Here is a 20,763-nt window from a genome sequence, read left to right as displayed (position 1 = left end):
CCAGGGTCTGAATGCACAATATGTGTTAAACCCTTCTTTAGGGGGAGTGCTACCATTGCCCCAAAACTAGGTTGAACTATACAGACTTGAATGCATTCCATTTGCTGGAAGGCTTCAAATTCTGGCATTTTTCTATTTAGACTCCTAGCACTGAGTAGTGCCACCATGATGTTGTCCAAATTTGGTTTGCATTTGCTATGTAGGAATGACCAGTATGAACAGACTGCCTAAAAAAAGGCACTATAAGGGCAGCAAAGGTGGTGCAGTGGTTAGCATTGTCGCCTCACAGCAAGAGGTTCTCCGGTTCGATTCTCGGCCCGAGCGCCTTCTGTGTGGAGTCTGCACGTCCGCCCCGCGGTTGAGTGACGTTAAAAAGACATGCAAGTAGGTACGTGCATGAATGGGTGTGCCTTCTTTGAAGGTTGGGCGTCAGGCTGGCAACTCGGCACCATAAAAATCCACTGCCAACCATTAGCGGACCGGAGTTCTGCTGTGGCGACCCCTAACCGGGAAAAGCCAAAAGATATTACTAGGGGCAGCAAAGGCTTTAACCAGAATGTGGAAGCAATCTCTGGTTAATCAAGAAGTCTTACCTACCAGCTCATCACGCAGTGACAAATACTGGATCCTCAAATTCAGGTTTTGGTATCCAGACACCAATCTTAATGAAAGCAAAATATTAATGAAGCCTAGGGTCTTTCCTGCCTTTCATGCTAGCATGGCAAGTTCCATCATGCCTCTCTGCATGGAACTATGAGTAGAGCATTATTCTACTATACTATACTATTCTTGCCTGGTTTAAGGGATCTTAGGGCCCATGTAACACCACAGATCCTGGCACCAAACAAGCAACTTAACCTAAAAGACATTAAATGACTGACTTTACTACTTGTGTTGCAAACAATTTGACCAATCCATTTCAAACTCTTTCACTCAACTAGCATTCTAAATGAATGTTAGCAGTGAAACAAGCAAAACTTAACTACCCACTTCAGACTAACCTTCTGTAAACGGTACGCAATGCAAGACAAGCTTTGTTATTTGTGATACGCACCCACACAGTTTCTGTTCTCACTTAGGTGGATCTGTCACAGCAGGCTAGACTCCTGACATAAAAACAGCAAACAAAATCACTGCTAGACAGTGAATCATCTCCCAAGGACAGTGCTTCCCTGCAGACACATTATTTGTGTCTTTCTTTGCTGCTGCAGCAACCGTTGCAGAATGTTCTCAAGTGACATGAACCCTCTTACACTGGCCAAGTCTGAGAAAATTCGCACAGACTCAAACTGTTTTCAGTTTTAGGCTACTTATATAAAATCTAGACTTTTGCAGAGTTAGGCAGTTTACATACAGCCTGGATTCCTACCAAGTTTGCAGTGTACTAACGCAAAGAAAACTGCTTCAGTTCCTTAAACACAGTGTGTTAAGGACATTGTGACAAAGCCTAATAGCATACTGAAAACACTTTGCTGTCACTTCTAAGTAAAGGCAGCCTGCTCTTCCTTTATCTTCTCAACTGTTTCACTGACACAAGGCATCTGAACTGCTATATTCAAATAAAAGATGAGGATATTGCATCTTAAAGGCAAAAAGGCACCCACCTTGTATCTGCCATTGAGAGGGTAAAATCTGCTGTTCACAACAAGCCAAGGAACACAAAAATATAGATTTATGAGACCTGGAGTTGTATAAACCATAATGCACTGACTCAGACAGTACATATACATTTTCTCTTAAGCAATGAAAAACAATGTAGCAACAAAACAGCCTACTCATCACATACCACCCGCAACCATACCTCCCAACCCCTTAGAGCAAGAAATGTGGACAAACCCATAAATAATGGGGGGCAAAAATAGGGACAATTTTTATATAGTGGTCTTACAAACTTAGAAAATTGATAGAATAACAGGTTTTGCATTAGTATGATTATTATGAAGGGTATGAAGTCTGAAACTCAAATGACTTGTCATTTTCTGACTTCAATCTTCAATGATTTGTCAATAATTTCCTAGAAAACCACAACTTTGTAAAAAATGGACCAAAATTATGAGGCAAAAATCTGGGCATGCTGCGAAAATCTGTATAGCCGAGAGGTATGCCCGAAACTTCTATCCAAACCCCCCCCCCAACTCCTGTACTAACTTTACTCTCTAGATCTACTTCTCTCAGTTTTGTACAGCTCCTCCTTTACTAAAAGATCAAACACATTATGAGAAATGTACACTGAAAAGCAGGCAACTCCATTATTCCAAGTGTAGGATAATGTTATTTTTATTACATTTGCTATCTTGTGTAATTATGCCTAGATTGTGTCTGAAAGGGGTCATCTGTGGATCTGCCCACTACCCTTAACAATTAGCACAAACTAAGCAGCACCATGGATTTCTTTTAGGTGTTACTAGGTTTTAAGCAGTACAGAGTAGGCAATCATGATCACAGGTACAAATTGCATACAGATACCCAACATGTTGTCCACTTTTTTTGTTACAAAACCAAGTGAAGTCAATAATGCATACTGCCCAAGCATGTGTGGCTTACTGGAATACAGTACACCTTATTACAACTATAAGCATTTAAAAACACACAGGAAATACAAAAAGTCAATGCAAATTAGTGAAAAAAAATATAGGGCAGTTACACTTTAATAGTAGTACAAGTGGCATGTAAAAACACACAGACTACTATAGTATAACCAATATGTTACACACAAGTATAGGTTTGTGCACACATGATACACACAAAGTTCTTCTAATAAATGTCAGTCCTTAAAATGCTAAAAAGTGCATGATCGCCAAACAAAAAAGCAAATCACCAAGTCAAATAAATGGTAGAAAATAAAAGAATGTTACAAAATATAAAGAAAACACAATTGCGTCTACAGGTAGAACAAGCCCACCTGTACTCCCCATGTGAGAACCTCTGTCCCCTCACTTCCAAATATAACCATTCTGAGTTCACACAACTACACAATCATAGTTACACTGGAGGCACAGGAGTGCAATGGAGATTGCCTCCCTCACCATGATTGCACACTTTGGAACAAATTTCAAGAAAATTCATTTATGAGGCAAGGTACTACCCTACACCTGAAAGCAATGTACAATAGCAGCTGCTGGTACAAATGTAAGTAATCAAGCCTTCTCAGTATGCTAATGTTCTTATCCTAGCTTTCAAGTCATGGTATGGGGTCACTTCTCTAGTCCAAAGCAGAAGTAGAAACTGGCACAGCACACACTGAAAACTCACAGTAAGACTGCTCCTGCTTCTTCGTTCATTCATTCTCCAAGACTCACTTTTTCCATGTTAGAGTTTCTGAGGAGCTTTTGTACTCAGTAGGACAAAGCAGGGAAACTAATACTGGACAGCTTGTTAGTCTGTCACAGGATGGACAGACAAACACACACAGACAATCCAGCTTGTTAGTCTGTCACAGGATGGACAGACAAACACACACACAGACAAGCCAGTCACCTATGTTTGGGATGCGGGAAGAAAACTGTGCACTCAGGAAAAACTCATGCAGGCAGAGTGAACATATGGCCACTACACATAGAAAGGATCTTTCCCAAAAAACAGAGCTGGACAACCATGTGACAGTATGATACCACTATAGCATTATATGTCTACACATAATATGTAACAGCAGTGACCAAATTCCATTATAGCCTTATATATCTACACATAATATGTAACAACAGTGACTAAAGTCTATGCAAGTGCAGTACAGCTAATCAGTTCTCGGATTTCTTTTAAAATCCTGACTATGTCCTTTTCCATACAGTTCCCTCTGGAGTCTCACCCCATATTGCAAGTATAGTGAACTGCACCATGTCCCACTGGCCTGTTGTTGCCCACATTATGCCCTACTGGTCATTACTACACTGTACTAGAGACCCATTTCACCCAACACCGCATAATGTCCTTCTACACTGAACAGCTTGGGCTTGCGGTGTCACAAAAGGAAATACTGCCAGCCCAGCAACCTGGAATTTTGTAACTAATTCTATGTCATTTCTGACTATTGATATGATTCATACAGAAGTGTTTCTAAAGTACTGAACTAAAATGCAACCACAGCATGTCCTGCTGGCTTAGAATAGAAATGTATATAAACTGTTGTAATTGTATAAATGTATATGTTTTAACAGTAGAAACAGAACACAGAGGGTTAACTTGCAAAATATCAAGAAAATAAGTTGAAATTAAATTGTTTTATGATTGTGCTATAAAAGTTATCCCTCCGTTTCAGTTCAGTAGCAGCCACAATGTCTAGAGCTAGAAGCTTTTGTATTGTCTTGGAAGAGAAGTAATTACTAGGTTTGAGATGCAGAAGTGTTTTATGACTTATATGGCCTTCAAACATCTGAGAGATGTGCATTTTTTCAAACAGAGACGTTAAATTCTGCTATTTTCTGACAAAGGGGATTTAGCTTGGGAATTAGTCAGGTGACAAAAAGTGATGCCATCCAAGCAGTAATATTCGATAATAATTTAAGAAGTGAGAGACAGAGAGAGAGAGAGAGAGACAGATAGAGACAGAGAGAGAGAGAATTTTGTATTTTGTCTTTGACCAGGAAACATCCACTCATCACCTTTTACATTTGCCTTGCTGTAAAGTAAGTTTTTAGGGCATAGTAACTCTTTCAGATTCAGATAGGAATATAGTGAAGTGTAGCTTAGATGTTTTCTTTATTTATTTGAGACTGTCCTGTAATGTTGTTTTAAATATTTCCTGTGATTTTGAACTCTGATGTAACAGATTACCTACTGAGTATTGTCTTGTTCTTTTATTATTAAATATATTTAAACCTACTTTGTGGCTGATATTTGTGAGAGATATTTAAGCTCTTAGAGTACTTGTATATCTATATGATAACACTGTACAGGCCACTCCTAAATTGCCTTGCTCTTGGTCAGACTACCATTCGGATTAATAGTAACATTACACAGTAGGAATGGGCACCCTTTGTTAAGGGCCTTGTAGTAGCAGATAAGGGTGGCTGGTGGCAGTTGCAACTACCTTATAGTCTGGGCAGAAGGGAGACTAGCTAGTAAATATGTGCCAGCCTTTCCCATGTGTGTGTGTGTGTGTGTGTATGTAATTCAAACCTCAAAGTGTGTGTGTGTGTGTGTGTGTGTGTGTGTGTGTGTGTGTGTGTGTGTGTGTGTGTGTGTGTGTGTGTGTGTGTGTGAACTACTTGGGCAGGGACATGAAGCAGTGGTTGGACAGAGAGGGTGCTGGATGTTTTGGCTTGGCTACTCAGCTGAGATCTCAGCCCTATAGCTGTGCCAGTGGGGAGTCTTATTGGAGATCTGAAGAAACAGGGAGAAACCATCCCCAGACTGTGATCTTGAATTGCACTTTACTGTATGTGTACTACGTCTCCAACTGTTGCCAGTGGTGAGGATTCAGGCTCCTTGATTACTGGGCCAGTGCAGGGTTGTAACATATTTATTGGTTGGCAGTGGTGGGATAGCCACACCACATATTAATTGACTTGTAGTGGTGTGGATATTGAATTCCTGTATCCTGTAAACAGTGGTCACTAAGGAAGGTATTTGTACTCTCAATCAGCCACACAGTGAACATTCAGAGTTTCATATCATAACTGTTTTATTTTTTTTGTTAGCTTAGCTAGTCCGAGAGAACAGGCAAGCATGTCAGCAGAGGAGTACAGCAAGCTGACAAGGAGCCAGTTGGTTGAGATGTAGCAGGCTAAAGGACTGGTGCATGCCAACCTAAGGCAGAAATGTTTGTAGCCTTGGGTGCAGCTGCATCTCAGAACAGCAATCAGGAATACAACCAAGTTGGCCTTGGAGATGTACAACTCTCAGAAAATGGACAATTTAACCTTTCCACAGAGGACTTAAAAATCCGTCTGGAGACCAAATGTTTGCAAATAGAAGCAAAAGAGACAGTGAGACATCCGGAGGCTGAGGAGAATGCAAGGCAGGGGCAACATGAGAAGAAGATGCTGACTCTTCACCAGGGTCATGGAGGCAATGGGAAAGAGAGTAATTGGACCCCAGAATAACACAGGTCAGTACATTTCTTCTACAATTTACAGAAGGGGTAATTTTGATAGTTTCATTCATATGTTTGAAAGAGTATGTAAACAGTATAATGTTGACCAAGGGCTCTGGGTATGGTTCCTGACCCCCTTACTCCACCATGGTAAAGCTATAACTGCTATTTCTAAATTATCTGATACTGACTGCTTAAATTATAATACAGTCAAAAATTGTTTGTTAGAATGTTTTAAGTTAACACCGGAAGCTTATAGGAAAAAGTTTTGTGAGCATAGACACAAGGCAGAAGGGCTGGCAGACTTTTTGGTGAGGGAACAAGCCCTTAGCACTTTTCCTGAGGACATGAGAATCTGGTTAGCTGATAGACAATGCAATACTGCAGATGAGCTGGGGAAGAAGGGAGACATATACCTAGCAAGCAGGGCATCACTGCACAGGAAAGGGATACCCAATGCTGCTCAAACATCTAAGGGAACTCATGGTGGGTAGCCCAGACTGCTCCAACAGAGTCCAACAGTAGCAGGGGACACCACTAGTCCAGGTACACATCTAGGACCAATGGTTAAATGTTTTAAATGTGACCAGTGGGGTGATGTAGCACATAGATGTCCATGGAAATACAGTGGTGAACAAAAAGGTGGGAGAGCCAGTAAGTGGGAATGACAAAATGCCAGCAGTAAGTTGTCTCGAGACAACAAGGCTACTACACTACCAAAAGAGGTTATATCCTATCTTAGTGGATGGGAAAAAGGCCACTGCTAAGAGAGATACAGCCTCTGGCCTAATGACTATGAGGCCTGCAATGGTTAAAGAGGCATACTGCTTGCATGGACAGTCTACTCCAATCACACCTTTAGGAGGGACCCCATTTCATATACCTTTGGCTAGGGTTCACCTTGGCTGGGATGGTGGAAAAGGAAGCCAGCAAGTAGGTGTGTTTGAGGATATCCCAGCAGGTGTCCTGTTAGGGAATGACTTTGATAATGCAGGACCTTGTGTGCATGCAGTTACATGCAGTCAGGTTTGGAGACAAGCATTTGGGTCTGGTAGCCTGGGGGGATCCAGAGAGACTGCACACTTGTAGCCAGGACTGGTAAAGTGGTTACTTTAGGGAGGGAGCTACCCTGTAGCATCAAGACTGAAGGTTAGCCACAGCTGCGTGTGGGTTCTGATGTTCTCTTGGACAGAGTGACTTCAAGAGCAGAGGTAATTAGTAATACCCATGCCGACCATGAGGCGCCGATGTCGGAGGATACCAGACTTCCTGTGGAAGGGGCGCTGGGAAGGGTTACAAAGAGAGAGTCGAGACAGGGACAGCTCTCAGATCCTACATTACAAAATCTGAGGGAGGTAGTTAGTGAGACACAGGATTTTCAAGGAAAGGGGGAATCTGTATACTGGGACAAAGGGTTACTGTATAGAGTGTGGACCCCTGAGGGAGGGCTAGAAGGTGAGAGAATACAGCAGCTGGTAGTGCCCAGAGCCTACCATCTGACACTTCTAGCTATAGCCCATGATATTCCCTTTGCAGGTCATATGGGCATAAAGCATACAAAGAGACATACTATGCAGAACATTTATTGGCCTGGGATTTCCAGAGATGTAACAGGGTAATGCAGGACCTGTGAGCAGTGCCAAAAGATAGGCAAGGCAAGAGACAAGGTGAAAGCTCCTTTGATGCCTCTGTCTGTGATTAAGGAGCCATTTCAGAGGGTAGCTATGAATACTGTTGGGCCTCTAATTACCCCAAGCTCAACAGGGAAATGTATATCCTAGTGGTAGTAGATTATGCTACCAGATACCCTGAAGTGGTGTCCCCATCCTCCATTGAAGCAGACAAGGTGGCAAATGCTTTGTTAGAGATTTTCAGCATGGTATGTTTCCCAAAAGAATTACTGACTGACAGAGGTGCCAATTTCACATCAGACCTGCTGGCTTGTCTGTGGAAGCATTGTGGGGTGAAGCACCTAAAGACTACCCCCCCCCCCTACCATCCTCAGACTAATGGTCATGTTGACAGGTTAAACTCTACATTCAAGATGATGCTACTGGCATTTGCAGACCAGTTCAAGAGGGAGTGGGGCAAATATTTGCCCCATCTGTTTGCTTACAGAGAGGTTCCCCAGGAATCCACAGGTTTTTCACCTTTGAGTTGTTGTATGGGTATAGGGTGAGGGGACCTCTAGATTTGATTCAAGAGATGTGGGAGGGAGAGTGTGAATCCCACAAGGAGTCTGTTGTGGCATATGTCCTAAACCTCAGAACAAGGCTTAGGAACTCATTGGCTTGGCCCAAGAGAATCTGGCAGAAACCCAACAGCAGAAAAAGGTCTGGTATAACAGGAATGCTCGAGTCAGACAGTATGCTGTAAGGCAGCAGGTAATGGTTCTCATTCCTGTCAGACACAACAAACTGCAGGCAGCTTTTCAGGGACCCTACAAAATGGTAAGGAAGGTCAGTGATGTTAACTACATGGTAGAACTGCTAGGCTAGAGGCAGGGGCATAAACTGTACCATGTTAACATGATGAAACATTACCATGATAAGGAGGGCCTTGTGCTGAGTATTTGCAGTGGATGGCAGGAATCTGAGAGGATCTGGTGACTGATCTCCTCCGTGAGACTTGGACTGACACCTCAGTTGAAGGGGTAGCAATGTCCTAGCAGCTATCCCCTACCCAGGTTTGAGAAATTCGAGCAGTGTTACAGTAGTTTGGGGACATGTTCACTGTGAAACCAGGGTGCATCCACCTGGTGCAGCACCAATTGGATACAGGACCCTAAAGGCCTATTAAGCAAGCCCCTTATAGGGTGCCTGAAAGAGTCAAACAGACTCTGAGGGAGGAGATACAGGAAATGTTGGAACTAGGGGTAATCCAGGAGTCCAGCAATCCTTGGGCCTCTACGGTGGTGCTGGTTCCAAAAAAGAATGGCAGCACCAGGTTCTATGTGGAATACAGGAAATTAAATAGTCACACAGAGTCAGATGCTTACCCCATTACTAGGACAGATGAAACCCTAGAGCAGCTGGGTGGGGCCAAGTATCTTACCACCACTGATCTTACCATGGGTTACTGGCAGGTGCCTTTGACTCCCAGTGCTAGAGAGAGGTCAGCCTTTGTGACTCCTTTTGGCTTGTATGAGTTCATGAAGATGCCCTTTGGGAGGAAAAATGCCCCAGTGACTTTCCAGAGGCTGGAAGATCATATCCTAGCAGGAGCAGGAGATTTTGCCCTTGCTTACCTGGATGACACTGCCACCTACAGCCATTCCTGGCATGATCACCTTCAGCATGTCAGAGAGGTGCTGGGCAGACTACAGAGGAGAGAGTTAACCATTAATCCCAGCAAATTTCAGGTGGGTATGGCAGAGGTCTCCTCCCTAGGACATAGAGTGGGAAGTGGTAAGATCAGGCCAGAACCTGCCAAAGTGGAAGCCATTCAGGCATGGCCTGCCCCTGTTACCAAAAAGCAGGTGAGGGCATTCCTAGGAACAGCAGGGTACTACAGAAAATTTGCCCTCAATTATACTACCATAGCTGCTCCCCTCACAGACCTGACTAGGAAAAACACGCCAGATAAGGTAGTGTGGACCACAGCATGTGAGCAGGCATTCCAGAAGCTTAAAGGAGCTTCAAATTACAGCAAAGAATTTGTTGTGCAGATGGATGCTTCAAACCATGGGGTGGAGGCTGTACTCAGCCAGGTTTCTTCAGAGGCAGAAGAGCACTCAGCCGTATATCTCAGTCATAGGCTCCAACCCAGGGAGGAATACTATGCAGCTGTAGAAAAGGAATACTTAGCTATAGTGTGGGCACTGCAGACACTTCAGCCTTATCTGTATAGAAGGAAATTCACTGAAGTTACAGACCACAATCCCTTAACATGGCTATATTGAGCCAGCCAGCAAAATGCCAAGTTACTAAGGTAGAGCCTAGAGTTGCAGGTATATGATAAGAGAGTGCAGCACTGCAGTGGGGTTAGCAATATCAACGCAGATGGGCTCTCAAGACAGGGAATGGGGTGTAGCCAACCCTCTCAAGCAATGCTTCTCAAGGGTCACTTGAAAAACTAGCTTGAGTTTTCAGGGGGGAAAAATGTCACAAAAGGAAATACTGCCAGGCCAGCTACTTGGAATTTTGAAAATAATTGTATGTCATCTGTGAATATTGATATGATTCATACAGAAATGTGTGTAAAAGTGTAAAGAACTGAACTAAAATTTAACCACACCATGCCCTGCTGGCTTAGAAAAGAAATGTATATAAACTATTGAATTGTGTAAATGTATACATTTTAACAACAGTAGAAACTAGAACATAGAGAGTTTACTTGCAAAACTTTAAGAAAATAAGTTGAAATTAAATTGTTTTATGTGTGTGCTATAAAAGTTCTCAGTTTCAGTTCAGTAGCAGACACAATGTCTAGAGCTAGAAGTTTTTGTATTGTCTTGGAAGAGAAGTAATTACTAGGTTTGAGATGCAGAAGTGTTTTACTGCTTTATGATTTACAGGGTCTTCAAACACATGAGAGATATGTATTTTTCACACAGAGATGTTAAATTCTGTTAGTTTCTGACAAAGGGGGTTTAGCTTGGGAACTAAAGTTAGATGACAAAAAGTGATGTCATCCAAGATCAGGAAACATCCACTCATCATCACTTTCTGCACTTGCCTTGCTGTTAAGTAAGTTTATAGGGCAATAGTAACTCTTTTAGATTCAGACAAAAATGTAGTAAAGTGTAGCCAAGATGTTTTCTTTATTTATTTGAGACTGCCCTGTAATGTTGTTTTAAATATTTCCTGTGATTCTGAACACTAATGTAACTGATTACTTACTGAGTATTGCCTTGTTCTGTTATTACTATAAAATATAAACCTATCTTTGTGGCTGATATTTGTGAGACATACTTAAGCTCTTAGAGTACTTTTATATCTATATGGCAACACTGTACAGGCCATTCCTAAATAGCCTTGCTCTTGGTCAGACTGTCATTTGGATTAATAGTAACATTACATAGTAGGATTGGACACTTTTAGTTAAGGGCCTTATAAGTAGCTGATAAGGGTTGCTGGTGGCAGTTGGAACTACCTTATAGTCTGGTCAGAAGGGGACATAGCTAGTAAACCTGTGTCAGCCTGTCCCAGGTGTGTGTGTGTGTGTGTGTGTGTGTGTGTGTGTGTGTGTGTGTGTGTGTGTGTGTGTGTGTGTGTGTGTGAGTGTGTTCATAGGTTGGTACTAGGCTATCGGCCCTAGGGTCTATACAAGCCTAGCCATAACAATTCCCTGGATATTTCTTCCCACAATATTTACTTCCCTGGACCCCCTGTCTAACAGGGTGACTGACGTGATCCCCGGGGTGAGTTTCCTATCTCCCATCCAGTCATTAAGGTTCCGTTTGAAGAGGGCCAAGGAGGTGCTCTGCTTGACATGTATGGGCAGTCTATTCCAGAGAATGGGGAGTCTCTGGGTCAGGAACCTATCCCTCCAGCATGTTTTGTTCATTGTGATGACAAGGTTTAGATCCCTGGAGCATGTGGCTCTGAGGGATTTGGATTTCTTTAAGTGGAGCATATCCAACAGTTCAGGGTTTGACATGGCCTTGTATGTTAAGCAGAGATCGCCTCTGAGTAAACGATATTCCACAGAGAATAGCTGGAGTTTTTTTAAACAGTCAGCACAGGGCATCTGCTTTAGGCCTGTGATTCTTTTAGTGAGGTATTTCTGCTGCCTTTCCAGCTGTTGCAGATGTCTTGTGAGGTACATACCAAACTGGGCATTGTACTCTATAATGGGTCTAATGAGGGATGAGTACAGTGGGACAATGACCTCCTTTTTTCTGGATGAAAAGCCCTTAATGATGAGGTGTGCCACACAGAAGGATTTTCTGACTGTTGTGGCAATGTGGTTATTGAAGGTGAGACCACTGTCCACCTGTGTCCCTAAGTCTTTCATCACACTTTCAGTGTTTAGTGTACTGCCACCAATGTGGTAATTTATGGGTACATTTTTTTTCCCCAAAGGGGATAACTATGCATTTCTTTGCATTAAGCTTGAGCCCATGGCTCTGGCACCACGCATCTGTTTCTGTAAGGCCCTTTTGCAGAATATCCACATCATTTGGGAATTCAATAATGGCTCCCAGTTTGCAGTCATCTGCGAACTTTGTTAGCCAGAGTCCCTTAGTGTTGGCCTGTACTTCATAGAAGTAGATGTCAAACAAGAGCGGTCCCATGACTGAACCCTGAGGTACTCCACTTGTCACTTGTCTGGAGCTGGATTTGGAGTCTGCTACTTTTACAGTCTGGGTTCCATCTGTCAGCCAGTTGGCAACATATCGACTAACGTAGGGATTTATGCCCAGCTTAGTAAGTTTATCTATGATTCCAGAGTGGGGGATGGTGTCAAAGGCCTTGGCAAGTTCCAAATAGGCTGTGTGGACCACCTTACCCTTGTACACAACTCTGGAGACTGATTCGAAGAAGTCAATCAGGTTCAGGAGACAAGATCGGCCCTTCACGAACCCAAACTGGGTGGGGTCCAGTACTTGAAGGTTCCTGTTGTCTTGGTTTATAAGTTCCATGATAATGCATTCCATGCTCTTAGAGATCAGGCTCGTCAGATTGATAGGATGGTAGTTCCCAGGATCCACTGTGGATTCCCCCCTTGTGGAGTGGGATAACTGTAGCTGTGTGCCACTCAGTGGGCACAAAGCCTGAGGTGAGGTTATGATTAAACATGACATTTAGGCGAGGTGCCAGTTCATTTTGTAGTTCATGTAGTACACAGCCTGGGATGTCATCTGGTCCCATGGATGCTGTATTCTTAGCTTTGGAGAGTGTGGTTTCTACCTGTGTGGCTGTGATTACCGGAATTTGGCAATCGTTTTGTATTGAGATGGGCCCTTTAGGGGGTGAGAGTGGGGTGAAGTTGGCACTAAATTGATCTGCCAGGACATTGGCAATATCCTTGGGATCAGTATATTTAATGCCATTCTGTTGCAGCTCAGAGCATATCTGAGCATTGCCATTTAGATGCTTGACATAACTATAGAATGCCATGTGGTTGTCTTTGGAATCTTTGGCAATTTTATTTTCGTAACTAGCTTTGGAGGATTTTATGAGGGATCTCAGCTTCTTACTAAGGCTGGTAAGGGAGTTTTTTGCATCCTGGGATTTTCCTCTTTTCTGCAACAGTTTCCTTCTTCTGTTGTATAGTTTGTTTATGGCAGGGGACCACCGGATTGGCTTCCTTTTTTTGGAGGAGAGTATCTTGGTTTTATTTGGGATGGCACGATTCATGCATGAGTGGATGTGCTCGTACAGTGCCTTAGTGTAGGATTCAGCAGTCAAACTTTCAGCTCCCGTCTGAATGGGTGTCATGAAGTTTGTCACTTCAGACTTTTGAGTAGCATGAAGTTGGGTTTGGAGAAGTTTTTTACGGAGGTTTCCTTACTGGGGGGGGGTGGGATGTGGATGTCAAGGGTGATTTGCCTATGGTCAGACCTGGACAATGGTGTGGAGCATCTATCTCCCATGTTGGTAATGACCAGGTCTAGGATATTGGAGCCCCTGGTGGGACAATGGATTAGTTGATCCAGGGCATTGGAATTTATGAATTCTAGGAACCATTGGGAAAAGGTGTTGGTACCAGAGTAGTTTTCCCAGTTAATGGCAGGGTAGTTGAAATCACCCAGTATTAGGGTGTTTGGTTGTATCTTAATATTTTCCAGTATGTTTAGAAAGGTGTAGTGAGAATCTTGGGGCATGGTGGGGGATCTGTAGCAAGCTACCATTTGGATTGCAGTCTTACCTAGTGTTAGTTGCACTTGGAGAATTTCAGATGCATTGTGTTGGGCAACTAGCCTGGAGGTGTGAATATCCTTGGTGAATATGGACACTGCTCCACCTTTACTGTTTCGGTCTTGGTTTGGTGGCTGAAAAGTGTGGTAAAAGTTGTAGCCTGGTATTGCAGGGGTGCTCTCTGGAGCCTTGAACCAGGTCTCAGTTACTGCATAGATATCGATGTTCTCCACTTTTAGGAGTGCCTCGAGACAGTGCATTTTGAGGTTTAGACTTCTACCACTGAGTAGCATTACCTTCAGATTTTGCGTGCTTGTATCTGTTACGGTGGTGGTTTTGTCCTTTGAACCTTACCTAAAAAGGCACTAATAGGGGTGGCAAGAGCTTTAGCCAGTAACCTGAATCCCAGGGGTGACAGGTGCAGACCCATCTCTGGCAAAGCATCGTGGTTTGTTGATCATGTCGTCCCAAGCATACAGACACTGGATCCCCTTTGAATGTGTGTGTAAATCAAACCTCAAAGTGTGTGTGTGTGTGTGTGTGTGTGTGTGTGTGTGTGTGTGTGTGTGTGTGTGTGTGTGTGTGTGTGTGTGTCAGCTACTAGGGCAGGGACATGAAGCACTGGTTGGACAGAGAGGGAACTGGAGTTTTTGGCTTGGCCACTCAGCCGAGATCTCAACCCTACAGCTCTGCTGGTTGGGAGTCTTATTGGGGGATCTGGAGAAAGAGGGAGAAACCAGCCCCAGACTGACTGTGATCTCTGTGTGCTCTTAAGGGAAATTGCACTTTACTGTGTGTGTGTGTACTTGTCATCCTCCCAGTGTGTACCAGTGGTGAGGATTGAGGCTCCTTTATTACTGGGACAGTGCAGGGGCATCATGTGCAGTAATGCCAGTGTTTAAGGGTACCACCACGTGAACACAGTAGAAGAAGCTGACCTCTACACAGTAAAACAGCATCACCTTTACACACCTACTCCACTTCAGCTCCAAATAATCTCCATTTGGCTTTACCATGTCCCAATCCTTCAGTCCCTTTACTATTGAACACAGTCTCTAGTACTACAGTCCTGTGCTTGCTTGCTTGCTCTCCCTTCCTTTCAGTAACATATCTATGTATTGAAGAGCGATCACATCTACAGGTACACTGCACAGCTTCATTTAATTTTGTAATACAACACTATCCATTTGTGACTACACATTAAGGCATTTAACTGCAGTCTGCCATGAACAGGTAATGCAGTTCACAGATACTGAAGGTCTCTGATTTGTTAAAACCAGATATCTTTGAATCCCATCCTTTAGTTTTGATGGTTTGGAAATCTGTGGGGGACGTGACCGAGGATTACATTCCACTCCGCAATGTCAGCTTCCCTCCACTTTCCTTTATCTGTACTTGAAGGTATTGCTTACCACACAATTTGGGGCAGTGATCCTTTTCAAGGAAACAAGCTCCACAGCACTCCCATTTCTTGCAACATCTGGGTCTATATGGTATGTTTGACTCGGTCATTTCTAGCTTTGGTATCCTTTGTTCATTACTGTGTTTAATTTATTTATTTTTAAGGTTAACTCTTTAGAAACAGAAGATATATATAAGAAAATGTATAATAGGCACATGAAAATATCCTACTTTAAGATAATAGTTAGACCTTATGAACTAAGCAGTCAACACTACATGTGAATTTCCATGGTAATCAAAGTGCATGAGTGATATTTCTGATATTTAAATACACCCAGCTACTTAATTTATGGAACAAATTCTAGCTGAAAAAAATGTTTGAATGCAGAATATCCAACTTTTACATAACCTCCTCTGGAGATAATTTATTAATTTTTATTAAAAATGAAAATCCTCATTATGACAAACTTTGAAGGCTCTGCATAATTTGCCCCTACAGAACTGTCTTTAACTAACTGAATAAGGACAGAATATTTCTAGTTTGACATTATATGGAAAACTTCTATAAGCGGTTAAGTTCCCTTACTGAACAAAGAAATGCATTTGATCACTGGTCCAACACAAGAGGCAAATAATTGTTCTAAAATAGCATGCTCATGTGAAGTTACAGTCTTTAAAATCAGCCTCAAAGTTCTCCTGGCTTTACTTTTTATAATTTGGACCCGTACATTAAACATAATCCCCAAATCTTTGTACTCCTCTGCTACAATAATATTTTGAAATGACCATACATAGATAAGACCTAGGAAAAGGTTTACAAAAATCGTACTTATCTTGATTAATATGTAAACCATGCCCTCTCTGCCAAGTATGGATAAGCATTAAAATTGCCAATATCATTAGTTCTTGTAAAAAGCGCCCTTATTTTATTACCTACAACATACTTGGAAAACTAGAGATTTAGAGTGTAGCATTAATGAAAAAAAAAACTGAACTAAATAGGGCTGGTCCCTCCCAGGGCAGAGTCTTACAGGACTTCAGCTTGTACTTTCACAGACTCATAATAATAATAACAATAATAATAAATACATTTTCACTCAGATATCTACCACTCAACCAGATGCCAAGTCATTTGATTATATATGGGTTTATTGGAAGATGTTTCATAGAGACAATGATAACTTGATGAAGGATACAGTTGAAAGTCCTTGAGAACTCAAGGTGAAGTATTCAAACCTCAATACCAAAATCCATATCTTTACGAACAAACATTAAATTCTACTAGATTAGTAAAATTAGACCTGTACCATCTCTTTCAATAATATGTAATAAGTATCTTTCAAAACACTTGCCCATGAGTGATGTTAAACTAATAGGTCTACAGTTGTTACCCTTAATACCACTTTGTGTACAGGCACTATGCTGGCTAATTTCTAGCTCACAGGAACCATAATAGTTCATAATAACAAATTAAACAATGACATGAGACTAGCAACCATAAGACTAGAAATCTTATTCCAGAAACTGCTTGGAATGTTATCCGTTCCAGGACTAATGATGCTTTTTTCTAAATAGTGAATTTGATACTCGATTTGTAACAAAGTTCGGTACTTTCATGGAGCTAGTTACTAAATCACAAAAAATAAATAACGTTCCCCTTTGTTACAGACGTTGATAAATAGGAATTAAAAGTTCCCTCATTCATAAACTGTCCTTTACGGATTACAGGACCAATGCGGTTAGGTGTTCTTTAGTTCCTATTAAGACACAAGCAGAATTTTTGCTGTTGCCCAATTCACAAAGTTTGTTTTCAAAATTAGACTTTGCTAAGTAAAGCAAGAATCTGAATTTTTTACTTGTCATATTATAAACCTTACTTGCAGTTGAGGTGCTACATTTCCAATTCCTTAAGACCATGAATTTACTTCTTTTGATTTTCAGTAATTTTATATGGGTATTGTGCAACCATGACAGGTTTGATTACTATCATTTACCTAACAACCTTACTACTATTATTTACATATTGCAAACATTTGCTTTCAAACTGCTTCTCATACCTTTCCCATACCCTTATTATTAGTGGACATGATTCATCAGAGTTGTTCAATGAAGGCAGAATTAAAAAAATGTCATAACTGATTAAAGCAAGATGTAAGCTAGCCTGGTCAAGCATCAATGAAAAGTGAAAGATCAAATGATATGAATCTCTCAAAGGGTTCGTTTGAACAAAACTGAGGATTTTCTTGGGAATATTAGTAACAGGATGAGGATTTTATTTTGCCTAGAAAGGAACTCAATTAATTGTACAATGTTGTTTTAAGCAGAACACATAATTCATCTTCTACTACTATCAGAGTGTTGTTTTTCAATTGATTTGAGGAATATTAAACATTTCCTAATTAAATGTTTTTCCATGTCCAAACCTCTCAGTGGACTTTGTACATACTTCAACTGATCTAAAATTGAAAATGTATGAATCAGATTGCCATTAGCCTTACAAATTATTTCCATGGATCCTGAAAGTTCTAGCAAAATAGTTTCCTTAGAACAATCCACAAATAAAACAAAAATAATCCATAAATTCTGCTGATTTTACAAATAAACTAACAGCCATACATAGACAACACAAGACAACCCTGTAGAACTCCAAAATAATCCATAAATTCTGCTGATTTTACAAATAAACTAACAGCCATACATAGACAACACAAGACAACCCTGTAGAACTCCAAAATGTACACCTTTATTGGATTAAGTGTTTCTGTCTCCATGTTGAGACTTCAAAAGAATCAAATCACTCACACCAACACATCTGTTAAAAACTCTTCAGAGTCACGATATTAAATGTTCACACATTAATCAATTGCACCAATATTACCTTATATAAAACCAAATAATACTCAAATATATATTAAACATCTTAACAATATTGCTTATAAAACAAATATGCATCACTAAGCCTAAAATATGGTAAAAAAAAAAGTTTAACACACAGTTAATATTTACTGACTCATTTGACTGACAATGCTGTTAAGGACAATGAAAAACCTTTAACAGGGAAATGATTTTAACTTACTGTAACAATACTTCTTTCATCAAAAAGATTATTTTAAATAAATTGACATTTTAACAATTTGATTCAGGACCACTGTTCATAAAAAGGACAGCAATTCAAAATTCTGCTTGAAAAAAAAATAAGTATAACTGATGAGCAACACTTTACCAAAAATGTGGAAGTTGTCACTAGTGTTGTTAGATTAATCTTCTTCTTCTTATTTCGGCTTTTTCTCAGTTAGGGGTCGCCACAGCGGATAACCTGTCTGTACAGGAAAGACAACGCTTTGAAGGAAAGTATTTACAAACATAATTACAGTATTACAAAAAAAAAACAAGGGATGCAATGAGCAAGCATGCTAGGTTTTTTATATATATATATAATTACGACACTTTGTTTTCTTTCAAGTGTATAGATCTGTATTAAAACCTTTTTTTTTTTTTTTTGCCATTGCATATTATTTGGTTTGGAACTGAATTAGGTTTTGCCATGACACATTATACGTTTGACTACATATCAACACTAATAACTAGAAGCTCCATGTCTGGGGAGAGGGGGCACAACGTTATTTCACACTACTTAAACATCAACCACCATTTCTAAGGATTCATCTTTTATGCAGTCAGGATAAGTACATTACATTTGAGCAATGGCAAGTATTTCATTATTGCTATTTTAATAGCATGAAGCCAGTGAAGTGGTCAAATATACATGCTTTCAAAACCCTACCTCCACCCACTCATATATAAGTGAATGTACACCAACCTTCCAGGTAAGCCTTGATGACTTCTGCCACATATTTTCCCTTTAGATGCAAATTACATTTACCATGCTGCATAAAACATATAAACTGGACACTACTGTAAAACTTTATTATCAATACAGAATTGCACTGCCAAGCTTCCATGCCTTAGCAGTTTGTTCCATTGGATGCCTCCAGCTCCATATCAGCAGTCTTATTCACTTTGCCTAAAGCTTACTTACTAAAAATACAGTGCAAGTAAACTGTGAAGGTTATAAACCTAAAATCCAAGCACATATACAAACAGAATTAAAGTACTATGGGAAGTACAAATACTAGAGCAGACTAGTAGTACCAGATTCTCATTAAGTATTGATATATAAAAATGGGTTGCACATGTCGCATTAGAAGAAATACCATCTCATTTCTAAATACTACTTTTTATGTTTTGCAAATATTGTGTAAATAACAAGTGCCTCCTGCGTGCAAGCCACATTTAAGTTTTATCACTATGTGTAGTCACCTATAATCACGTATACCACTTCATGACTCCGTGCAACTTGGGAGCTCGGGTCGTGGCTGAAAAGGGTCAAAAGTCCATCAGTCCAGTTTACAAATATAAAATTAAAATCTCCTTTAAACAGAGCCTGAAAGTTACAATATTCTGTGAAGATTACCTCTAACCTACACAGATTTATTCATTAGATGATGTGATGTGTCCTACAGTATAGCTAATACACACCGGAATCTTAACTGTCATCCCACCCATCAAACCTAAGAGAGCACCAAGTACAGTTAATCCACGATCACAACCGAGTTTGTACTTTTTTTTGCTCGAAACAAAACAGTTTACTCAAAAATTTGCACATGAAATGAAATGCCAGAGTCCACCACCCTTAGTAATAATAAAAAAATTGCAAGTTCAGCTTAGCAAGCTACAAATGAAATGGGTAGTTTACCTAATCCTACAATTAGTACAACACAATGTGTTCCGAAACTGGCTCATACCACACACGGGACAACATAAACTGTTAAAGGTCCTGAAAGAAAATGCCCATCAGTCACATGGGGCAGTTACTTTACAGGCAGTGTAATTATACCTGGAAATCTCCAATTCGCTGGTGCTATGAAATAACTCCAAAGAGTCAAAGACACTGCTCATTAGACGCTGCACCAATCTCTTTTGGGACCTCTCTTCGTGGATGCACTTATCCTGCCTCAAACTGCTGCACTTCACATAACGATACAAGTGTCACTGCCTCCTCAGAGGGCTGAATCTCAAAGGTATACCGAGTTCACAACCTCTTCTGCTCCTTCCAGTCTCCTGTCCTTAGACGGCAATGCGGAAGTGACGTTCCCAGCTGCGCAAACATAAATAATAAAAACTAGTGGGAGTGAAGTACCAGAAGTTCAAGTATCCAGGGTGAATATCAGGGCGGGTGATATGGGTGCAGAACGTGCAAACTGAACATACACCTCAAAACTTTGCTTTGTTATGATGAGCGTTTATTTTGAGTCTTAAAAATTCCACGTTGGAAGGATCATCTACCATACACATTAAGACTGTAATATCAATGCTAAATCATATTAATTCATGGAAATTACTTAAGTCTAAACATGTTTTCATGCTGAGAGCTGAAATTGTAAGGGTTCCATGACTGCGTCCACACTTAGGGGGACGGTAGCTGAGAGCTTTGAGTTGCAGGGAATTATGTAAATATTCATTTGT

General features: G+C 40.9%; 1 protein-coding gene across 2 annotated transcripts in view; it reads right to left on the bottom strand.

Annotated features, from left to right (window-relative positions):
* MEAK7 (MTOR associated protein, eak-7 homolog) overlaps window positions 1-20,392 on the bottom strand; it is a 167,985-nt gene extending 147,593 nt beyond the window's left edge. Inside the window, exons 1-2 of one of the 2 annotated variants that reach the window (XM_044081470.1) lie at window positions 20,135-20,392; window positions 18,461-18,557 (exon numbers count right to left, since the gene is read on the bottom strand). The gene's annotated coding sequence lies outside the window, so the exon portion shown is untranslated. The remainder of the gene's footprint in view (window positions 1-18,460; window positions 18,558-20,134) is intronic. The other variant, XM_044081471.1, reaches the window with a different exon arrangement.
* Window positions 20,393-20,763: the final 371 nt, after the last annotated feature.

The sequence above is a fragment of the Protopterus annectens genome, chromosome 8.part0 (genome assembly GCF_019279795.1).
Source record: "Protopterus annectens isolate FY-2018-M chromosome 8.part0, PAN1.0, whole genome shotgun sequence".
NCBI lineage: Eukaryota > Metazoa > Chordata > Ceratodontiformes > Protopteridae > Protopterus > Protopterus annectens.
Note: the sequence above shows the minus strand (reverse complement) of the source record. Positions and strands in the feature narration are given on the sequence as shown.